Raw genomic sequence first — 11,276 nt, 5'->3', positions numbered from 1 at the left:
ATGAACCTTATGAAGATGCAGTGCTTGTTGGCAGTCGATTTATTATTTTGTTTTATGATTGGCAGTATCATGAGGAGTTCAAGTGATGCATCCTTTTTTTTTTTTCCATAAGGAATGCGGGGGAACATGCATACACTTTAATATAAATTTAGCACAGTTACATTTTAAGAAAGCAAGCTAAGGTATTCCAAAGCTTATACACTGCTGGCTATTAGTTCATTCTAATCATCGCTCATGAATCTCTTTTTATCAATAAGTTTATCATCATCCCAAAGCTAAGTCACTCGTAGAATACGGAATAATGTGAGCATCATAAGCAAAGACAAATACAAAAATAGAGAGTTATCAGAGTGCATGCACAGTGAAGTGAGCAATAAAATCATACGAACATTACTTAAAACATGGAAATCCTGGCTATATCTCACCAGCAAACCCATCTGCCCATATGTGCAGTGCTTTACCTGTAACTATGATACGGTCATTCCGTCGACTTCATTGTAAACAATGTCATGTTCCTGCATACTTACCCCGGGGAAATAATAATCCATCAGCATCAAAGTTGACTGCAGACACCAAAACTGCCAGTAAGAAGACCCAGCACACCATTTCTGCTTTCATGGAAGACAGAATTGTTCCCGGATTAAGGAGATGATCGCTGCATGAACGGCAATATCATAAATATATGTAATATACGCTGCAGTAGATGGTGTTATCTATTTGTCTATCTATCAGTCTGTCTCTCTATCTGTGTCAATCTATCCATCTATCTATCTATCTATATACATATACATTTATATATATATATATATATATATATATATATATATATATACACACACACACACACACACACACACTCGTACGCTTTGCAGTAGATAGTGAACTGTTTGTGTATGTGCAGCATTCCTTCCAGGTATTCCTAACCTCTTCGTGTGGTGAAATTATAAGAAAGTAAATTCTGCCATTAAGACTTGGCTGATATTTAGTTTCTCCAGTATTCAGTTGTACGTACTATCATCATGATCATCTTGCCTCTTTTTCCTCTTCAAATATGGGTTGAGGTAGGGTATAAAAAGCAAGATAAATGAAAACCAGGATAGAAGGATTTTTGACCAATGGCATGCCGAATGATATGAATTCTTGTTTGTTTCCTAGACACTTCTTCCTCCATACCTTGCCTTCTCATACCTTCATGGCCTACGTTGATTTCTTCTACCTTCACTTTTAGGTATTGTTATAATTTTTTAAGAGGGATTCTATTATAAACACTGCTATAATTATTGACTCACCTCTCTTTACTAGTCAGGATTTCCTACCAAGCACCCTACTTTATTGCTTAACAAAAACGGAATACCTTTGCTCTAAACATCAGAGTGGTTGCAGGAATCAGATGATGATGTGGCTGGAAAGCCACTTCATGGGACACGTGTCATACAATAGCAAGACTTGCTCGAAAGATCCTAGCTTTTTCAAACCCTCTCTCATAAAGTGACTTATACTGGTGGGGCCCTGAATTCGTATAGGTTTCTTGACTACCAATAAGAACATATCGTTGAGAAGCTGGATTTGCTAGTTAGGTAGTATGGGAATGTTCTCAGTAATTCTGGTATTTTTCAGTTGCATGTCAGAGTTGTCAGGTAGCCTGCTGTTTGTGAGTGCAGGTATTTTGTAAGTTGCACATTAATTTTTGTGCTGTAATGTTTTATTTATATGATTGTTAAATTATGTAATTTTATCTCAGTTTGTATGCCAAATAATGTAAAGTGTTATGCAGCTTAAGAAAAATCTGGATATTTTGGATGTCTCCGAGTTGGTAGCTCTTGTTTCTCCAAGAATGTAGTAGGTCATTCTTGTATATAGAAAGCTTATATAAGGATGGGGAAGGGACTAGAGGAATCTTGAGTTCAGTTTGGGTTTAGTTCAGTGTCAATGCAGTTAGTGAAGATTGTATAGCTCCGGTATTTGTGAAAACAGTGAAGTGAAGTTGGCAAGCATTAAGTGTAATTATTTCGTAAAGACAGCGAACTTAAGAAGCCAGTGTTTACTTACAGTGCCTCAGCTGATCACACTGATGCACACCGAAAGGCTGACCATAGGAAGAACAACTCACTGGGCAATGTCTTTCCTATACTCAACTATTGCTATTGGAGCCTGTGGCAGTGTGGGACAGGAATGTAACTGTGGTGTCAGGAGTGGGATCATTAGAAAAGTGCTGCAGTGAGTCTAATCATCGACATAGAGCAAGCGGGTATGCAGACCTGAAGCCAATCTTGGCAGGACAAGGAGGTGTTCTTGGCTCGAAGCATGAAGCTATTATAAGCATAAAGTGTACAACTACAATCACAGAATGAAGGACCGAAAGAAATAAAAGAACAATTGCATGCACAGAGTGACCAGCTAGTGGCACAAAGTGAAGAACAGAAAGAATAATATGAACAGATTCAGACGCATTACAGGAGCAACAGAGGCGATTACAACTGAGAATGCAAGGACAGCTAGATGCTTTCATGGGGGAAATGATGGAAGAAAGCAACAGTCTTAGCTAAAGAGGAAGTAGATGCCAAGCTAGTGTGGCAGAAGTATGAGGTAAGAAATAATGTGATGGAGTGCAGACAGCATGTAGACAACCAGCTGAAGATTAGTGAGGGAATAGTGATGGAGTGCAGACAGCATGTAGACAACCAGTTGAAACATGTAGATGAGCAGCTGAAGCATGTAGACGGCCATTTGAAGGTAATTAGTAAGCAAATTGTGGCTCTAGTGAAATGTTGCACTGCTAAGCCTCAGGTTAGTGTGCAGGGAACATATGAAAACAATGGACAGTGTATGTTGAATCGTGATGAATCCCAAGCATCTAAAGTATAGCATGACAGGGATGAATAGTCATAAAGTAGGTGTTTTGAGCCCTGGGCTTAATTATGTTGCCCCAGTTTTTAGACTCCAAACCAGTGAAGTGCATAGATGTAATGGGGGTCCATTAAAAAAGAAACCTCAGGAATCTGATGGCAAAATTTCTTGGGAAGCTTACCGTACACAGTTTGAGTTACTTGATGATCAGAATGATTGGAATGATAGGCAGAGGGTAATGCAGCTGGCTAATAGCCTCAACGGTGCAATGGAAGTTCTGGGCCAGATGTCAGTAGAGGAGAGGAACAGTTATCAGTCCTTAATAAAAGTACTGAAACGCAGATATGGGACCATGTACCAAACTAAGGTTTACAAAGCAGGATTCAGGAGCCATATACAGGCTCGAGGCGAATCCTCCAGCAGCCTGCTCATGACATGGAGAGTATGGGACACAAGGCATACCCTGGCTATTCTTCTGAGGGACCAGTCTATCAGTGCTCTTGATAGTGCAGAGTTGAAAGTGCAAGTGATGCAGGCACGACCAAGAAGCATGCAAGAAGAACTAACCAGGGCTCTAGAATTTCAGCCCTACATCAGGTCCAGCACGTCCACTTTTCAGGTAGATCGTAGTGCGAGATTCAAGGCAAGAAAGAGGCAGGTACATCGTCAGCATTATTTCGCTGCAAGCCTTATTGTGTGATGTGGTTGTTTTGTCTGGCACCAGTGTACGGGAACTAGTTGCCACACAGGTTTTTGTACGCTTTAAAAACGTGTTTGTAAGAATAAGTACTATAAGTTGTCCAGGATGCATGCAATATTCTATACATCTAATTAGCATAAAAATGTGCAAAAGATGACAGATAAATATTATGGAATTATGAAACTCCCGCTCTCTCCCCCGTACCTCTCCCGATGACCCTCCCCAGCTTACTTCTCACCTCACCTCCCCCTTCCCCCTGCTGTCGTTCATCTCCACTCCCCTCTCTCCCCGTCCTGTCTATCCACGACGCTAATCTATGTAATGAACTGCACTCTTCTCTGTTTCTTGTCTATTCCTGTAACTGTAATGCTAAGTGAAAAAGATCAGACTCCTCGGTCCTAGAACACCTAACGTGTAGTGGAGTCCGCTTTCGAGACCGGGGCTTGGTGCAATAAAGAGAGGTAGGACACAAAAACTCCAGGCAATAACCTTCACACGTATATTACTACAGTCAGACACAGGAAAAAAACAGCAGATAGTACAACACAATATGTGGTGGATAATAAAACCTTAACTAGATAATCAGTATCTCACAGGATACTAGCTTAACAGACACTGGTGCTAACACTCTAGGTTTAGTGCACAGGTTTACTTGGAACACAGGGTCACGGTGCATGTGGGAGAGTAGGAGTGGGTCTCACATGGGGGGGCGCGAGGGGTGACACACGGAGGGTCTGATTATAGTTATAGTAATATTAGGAGGGAATTGATGTTATGGATTCTGACTTAGTATTTTCTGGTAGCAAGGGGAGTTTGATAATTGATTATATTGGTAGTCCAGGTTCTTACATACACACCGATTGCTGAGAGGAGATTTATTAAGGGAGGGTGGAAGGCACTGAGAGTCTCGTTATGTTTATGGTAATACAAGCGGGAGGGTATTATTAATACTTTCTCTTCACTATTTCCTGGTAGCAAAAGACATTTGGATATTTTACCAAGAAGAATTCTCTCGTGTTGGGAGTCTTACTGACTTTATACAAGGGCGTCACTCGTGAGTCTGATTCACCAGAACTTAGTCTCTGCACTCATCCTTATTAATCCGCCCTGTGATAACGCGTATTCTCCTGCTATCTTCTCTTGAAAACTTGCCCTGTTATTCGACATATACTACGTCACTATATCACTGTTACACTAACTTTGGGGCAACATCACACTTAACATAAGTCACTTATACAGTGGGGGCAGCAGGGTGACGCCGGAGACAATTCTGCCGGAACAGGGACACCGCCAGGGGAGGGCGTGCCGAGAGGGCATGGGACGACTTGCAGGGGCGTCTTCTCTCGTCCAGGGCTGCAGGTGGCGAAGGGGCCCATATTCTCTGGGCTGGGTACAGGGATGTGGCCCTCAGGGCTGGGGACAAACAGGTCCAGAAATCTCTGGCTCAGGTCTCGGCCAGAGTTGGAGGTCTTCTGCAGATGGGGCGTAGGGAGATCTCGCGCGGGTGTCCTGGGGAGGGCCTGGAGTACCCGAGGACTGCAGCCCACAGAGTCGAGGGGCGCCATCAGGGAGGGGCTGCGGCACCAACCTGAATCAGGGTCCGTCAGGTGGGTCTTCTCCAGAGCCAGGCATAGGGAGCAGAGGCAAGGGGAGGCTGTAGGGCCTCTCTGGGGTCCTTCTGCATCGGGAGTCTGGGCACTCGTCTCACACTGGGGCGGTAACACTGCTCTCATCTCTCTCTGGCCATGGGGCCTGGCTACTGGCCGTGGTTGCCCAAGGGCACGACTATGAGGCGCCAAGGCCCGGCTAATGGCCATGGCCTGAGTGGGGGAATCAGCGTGCCTCTGGACACCTTCGGAGTGGCTATCAGCCGTCTGACGAAGGTGAGAGCGGCTCCAGTCCGTCTCCTGCAGGAGGGAGGGGGAGCGGCTACAGGCTGACTCGGGGGCAGCACCTTCGGAGTGGCTATCGGCCGTCTGACGAAGGCGGGAGCAGCCACAGGCCGTCTCCTTCTGCCAGAGGGAGGAGCAGCTACAGGCCGACTCAGGGGCAGCACCTTCGGAGTGGCTATCGGCCGTCTGACGAAAGCGGGAGCTGCCACAGGCCATCTCCTTCTGCCGGAGGGAGGAGTGGCTACAGGCCGACTTGGAGGCAGCACCTTCGGAGCGGCTATCAGCCGTCTGACGAAGGGGGGAGTGGCCACAGGCCATCCCCTTCTGCCGGAGGGAGGAGCGGCCATAGGCCGTCTCCTGCGGGAGGGGGTGTAGGGCGGCTACAGGCCGTCCCTGGAAGGGCAACTTCTGACGAAGATGGGAGCGGCTATCGGCCGTCTCCTGATTAACCTCAGGTTGGTGAGACACCGATTCACTTACAAGGGGCCGGCGGCTATCGGCCGTCCCAAAGGAGAAGACACCTTTGGCGACGCTACAGGCACACTCTTGTTGAAGGCAGGAGTGGCTACAGGCCAACTCCTGAGGGGCGCTGTTTGGAGCTGGATAGGCAGCTCCACCCCGATCTGATCCGACGGTACCTCTCCCTGAAGGTAGTGTTGGATTCCTGCTAAGGCAACGGTGAGGCGGCTGCATGTCATAGGGGCGCACGGCCCTGGCTGACTTGTGCCGTTGTCGCACTGAGTCTCGCGGTTTGGCTGCAGCTCCTCTTTGGGGTCCTGGTTGGGGTGTCGGGGAGTTTCCGGGGGCACTATGCTGCAGTTCACACATTTTAGTAACCTTTTTGCTTTTTAACATTTGATCGTTTCTTGCCATGCAAGAGTCTTTTTCTCCCACTCTCTACTCCAGACATGATGCAACAATTCGAAACATTATGGTTCTGATACTGCTTCAAGAATCAGTGAACAATGGAGAATGGGAACATTTTCCCTGGAAAGAGAGAGAGACAAGTAGGAGGAAAGGGAACAAATGTTTGTTTAATTCTGTCTACTGAAATAATAGCCACAAACAGCCAGGCTCACTCAAGCAAACACCAGTAAGGAATACATCACAAGAGCGAGACATCAATGTTTCTATATCTCTCTGCTGTTGCCGTGGCAAAAGAGTGGAGAAAAGAAAGACAACTGAAATATAAGAAGTGGGAAGGAGATGGGGAGGGAGAGAATGGGACACGAACAGGAAGGAATAATGATAATAAAACTTGGATATAGTTGGTAGTACTGCGAGCAACTGGGAATAGGGCAGGCTGGGTTTAGTAAACAGTCAAGAGAGGATTGCGATGCACCAATGGAGTTAGTGCCTGGATAAATGAATGAAGGTAGAAAGGGAGGGAGAGGAGAAAGTGGAGAAGCATGAAAGTGTGTCGGGGGTAGGAGGGAGAGGGAGGGATGCAGGGGACATCAGGAGGAGTAAGGGGGAGAGAGAGATGGAGTTTAGACACGGATATAATAAGGAATACCAGAGTGTTACGCTCATACGTCGTTCCATAACATTCTTCTCTCAACTCTTACACTTTTTTCTACAAATCAAATACGGTATACAGAATATTGTACACTAGGCAGTAACTAGTACCACTTCTTAAAAACACGTCTTTAAAGTGTATAAAAGTCTATGTGGTAACTAGTCCCCTTACACTGTTGCCAGACAATGGGACTCACATCACACGAGCAGGCTTGCAGCGAATTTATGCTGACAACGGTACATGAAGCAGAAAAATTTGAAGGAAGTTGCTGGTACTGTGAAAAGGCAAGACGTAGGAAAGAGGACCGCTACAAGTGGAAGAGGAAACAGCAGAAGACCATAAGAGTTTGCTGGTTCTGCGGGACGTCGGGACACAAAAAGGGGAATTGTTACAAATGGAAGAAGGAACAAGAATAAAACAGTGCAAGGAATTCCACGAATGCAACAAAAGGGTGTTGAACATGTGGTGACGTAGGGCACTGTTGTTCTGACTGTCTGAGGAACAAAAGGGAGGATAAGAAGAAGGCTGCAGAAGACAAGAAAGAAGTGGAAAACTAATAAGAGCTTGTGTTAAGGGGCTACCACCAGCCGTTTTTTTTTTTTTTTTTTCAAGTAGCCCCACCACCAAGAAAATGCAAGAGAACTGCAAATGGTAGTGCGCATGTAGACAGAGGAATAGATGACATGAAGTGTTCCCTGGTGATTGATTCAGCTTCAGGGCACTTTTGTGAGATCTGATGTGTTACATCATCTGTATCTGCCTGAGTCATCAGAACAAATCTGTGGAGTAACTGGGTAACATGCAGAACTGAGGGGACCCTTGGATATACGGATTGAAGTGGCACAACAAGAGGCTATGTTTCCAATCTATGTGGCCGACATGGAGGATCCTTGCCTTCTTGGTCTGGGCTATCTATTGTCCATAGGATGTGACCTGAACTTCTGCTCTATGAGACTCAAGCTTCAAGGAAAGTTGATTCCCGTCATGGCAGTGAGATGTACCGAAGGTGATGAGGTGAGGGTGCTGCGCACTACAGTGATACTCCCAAGATTAGAATTACTGCTCCAGTGTAAGGTGAGTGGCTCTTTTGACAGCTGTCTAGGGGTGGTGGAGCCGGATGTATGGGGTAAGACAAAGGCTGAAGTGAGGATGGGGAGGACATTGGTGGAAACAGGCGCAGGTGAAGTGCCAGTTGTGGTGGGCAATTTCTCCCGTGAGACACAGAAGATCAACGAGGAAGAAATTGTGGGACTATGCCAGGGGGTGGACCCTACGTAACATCAGAAGAAGGACTGTAAAAGGAGTGTAGTCAAAGAAGATGAGTATCTGCAAGACTACTTACAAGACCTATTTTCAAGGAGTTGTCAGTTCCTGGATGACTCACAAGCACGGCAGTTAAGTTTTCTTATGCCTTTTGCACCGGAGACCTAAACCTAGGGTACACTGGTCTAATGAAGCATTTTATAGACACCGGGGATCACTGTCTGATTAAACAGCCAAGCATGGAGGATGGCGCCAGCCCAACAGCAAGAAATGGAGAAGGAGATGGAGAACCTCCAAAGTCAAGAAGTGATAGAAAAGTCCAGCAGTCCATGGACATCAGCAGTGGTTCTGGTAAGGAAGAAGAATGGCTCAGTAAGGTGCTGTGTGGATTATTGAGCCCTGAATGAAGTGACAGCGAAGGATGCATACCCCTTGCCAAGGACTGATGACACGCTGGATACTCTGTCGGGTGCCAAGTGGTTCTCCACCCAAGATACAAAAGCAGGATACCATCATGTCAAGGCTGCAAAGAAGGACAAGGAGAAAACAGCCTTTTCGTATGGGCAGGGTTTATGGTAGTTTAAAGTGATGCCATTTAACCAAGGCAATGTCCCAGCTACATCTGAGCATATCATGGACTGTGAATTGGAAGGCCTGCACAGGAAGACAGCTCTCATCTGTCTGGACGATGTACTTGTGTTTGGACGGACTTTTGATGAGGAACTGGAGAGGCTGTCGAGGTGTCCAACAGAATTCAAGCAGCACATCTCAAGCTGAAGCCGAAGAAGTGTTCTTTGATCCAGAAGGAAATGATGTACCTGAGACACACTGTAGGTGAGGGCAGTGTCTGCACTGATCCAGTGAAGTTGGCAGGTGTGAAAAGCTGGCCAGTTCCACATGTGTGAAGGAGCTATGGAGTTTCCTGGGTTTGTGTACCTACTACCCTGATTTTGTTGAGGACTTTGCAATGATAGCTGCACCCCGACACAAGTTGTTGGGGAAAAGGCAGAAGTTTACTTGGGCTGCAGTGACTCAGAAGGCCTTTAACGAACTCAAGTATGCTTTCCAGTGTTGCCATACCCGATCAGAGTCAGCTACTCAATCTAGATTGTGAAGCTAGTGACCAAGGTATCGGTGGAGTCCTGTTATAGAAGAAGAATGACAAAGAGTATGTGGTGGTATATCACTGCAAGAAGCTCAGCCCACCAGAGCAGAACTACTGCGTGTCCCATAAGTAGCCCTTGGTAGTGATGAAGAGCACTGATTTCTTCCATCCGTACTTGTATGGATCCTACTTCATCTTCAGGATGGACCATGGAGCACTCGAGTGGCTGAAGACGTTGAAGAATCTGGAAGGACAACTGGCACACAGGCTTGGGAAGCCAGACCAGCTGAACTCTGAGGTGCTCCACCGTCCTGGGCAAGTACAGACGTCGGAATAAGTTCGTTTCCTCTTGCGTGTTTGTAACACTGCTCGATGGAGAGGAATCCCCTCCTCCTCTCGTCCTCATAGTCCCACACTCCGACCCAACCCCCCCCCCACTTTTCTCTCTGACCCCATAGCCCCACCCGGTACCCTCCATATTCTTGCTCACAGCCAGCTAGGGGTTTCTGTGCTTCAAGCACCTCTCTAATTACGTGTAGTCCGAACAACTAATAAAGGAGTAGTACAGTATACATCATAAACCAAGTTAGGAAAAGGTTTACTACACTGTGTGTGTGTGTGTGTGTGTGTGTGTGTGTGTGTGTGTGTGTGTGAGAGAGAGAGAGAGAGAGAGAGAGAGAGAGAATGTGTTGTGATTAAATGTTGCGGTAGTAGACACCATTTTTACACACACACACACACACACACACACACACACACAATCAAAAGAAAGAAGAGATTTGTTGTGGAATAGATACAGAAGACACAATAGTGAAAGGGCGTATAATAATTACAAACAGGCAAGAAACGATTATACAAGAATAAGGAGGGAAGTCCAAAAGCAGTTTGAGGAGGATATAATAAATAAAAGTAGTGATCAACGAAAGCTGTTTTACAGCTATATCAGAAGCAAAACCAAAGTAAAAAATATAATACAATCCATTACGGACGAGGGAATCACTTATACACAAGAGAAAGATATTTGTGAAGCACTAAATCAAAATTTCCAATTACTTTTTACAGAAGAAAAAAATTTTGAGAGGGACCATGTGGAACATGCATGTCCACACATACTACCAGATATACAAATAGCAGAAAGAGTAATACAAGAGGAGTTAAGTAGATTAGACAGAGGAAAAGCAAGTGGTCCTGATGAAATTTCATGTTGGGTACTACGAGAATGTGCAAAGGAGTTAAGTAAACCATTATTTTTAATTTTCAAGAAATCCTTGAGTCAAGGTAAACTACCTGATATTTGTAAAAAAGCAAATATTATCCCCTTATTCAAGAAAGGAAATAGACAAAATCCACTCAACTACCGACCAGTATCACTGACCAGTGTTGTAAGCAAGGTATTAGAAAACCTTATAAGGAAAGCTTGGGTAAATCATCTAGAAGAACACAGTATGATAACAGAAAGACAGTTTGGTTTCAGAAAAAGAAAATCATGTGTTACTAATCTGTTGAGCTACTATGACAGAGTAACAAACACATTACAGGAAAGGGAAGGATGGGTGGACAGTATCTATTTAGATTTCAAGAAAGCTTTTGACACAGTACCACACCAAAGACTTTTATGGAAACTGTACCATCAAGGAGGAATTCGAGGCAAACTGTTTTGTTGGATGCAAGACTTACTCATAAAATGAGAAATGAGAACAGTACTAAGAGGACACTACTCATCATGGAAAGAAGTGACTAATGGAGTAACACAGGGTTCAGTGCTGGCACCAATCATGCTTTTAGTGTATATAAATGATATAAACAGTAACACTGGAAATGAGAGCTATCTGAATATGTTTGCAGATGATGCAAAAATACAAAGGAGAATTACTAACACAGACTCTTGTAAAGAGTTACAAGAAGAATTAAATAAACTTCATGAATGGAGTAGTATATGGCAAATGGAAT

Source organism: Coenobita brevimanus, chromosome 30, assembly GCF_032717465.1.
Source record: "Coenobita brevimanus isolate Jiangsu-jjx chromosome 30, ASM3271746v2, whole genome shotgun sequence".
NCBI classification, from domain to species: Eukaryota; Metazoa; Arthropoda; class Malacostraca; order Decapoda; family Coenobitidae; genus Coenobita; species Coenobita brevimanus.
This window is presented reverse-complemented; position numbering follows the sequence as displayed.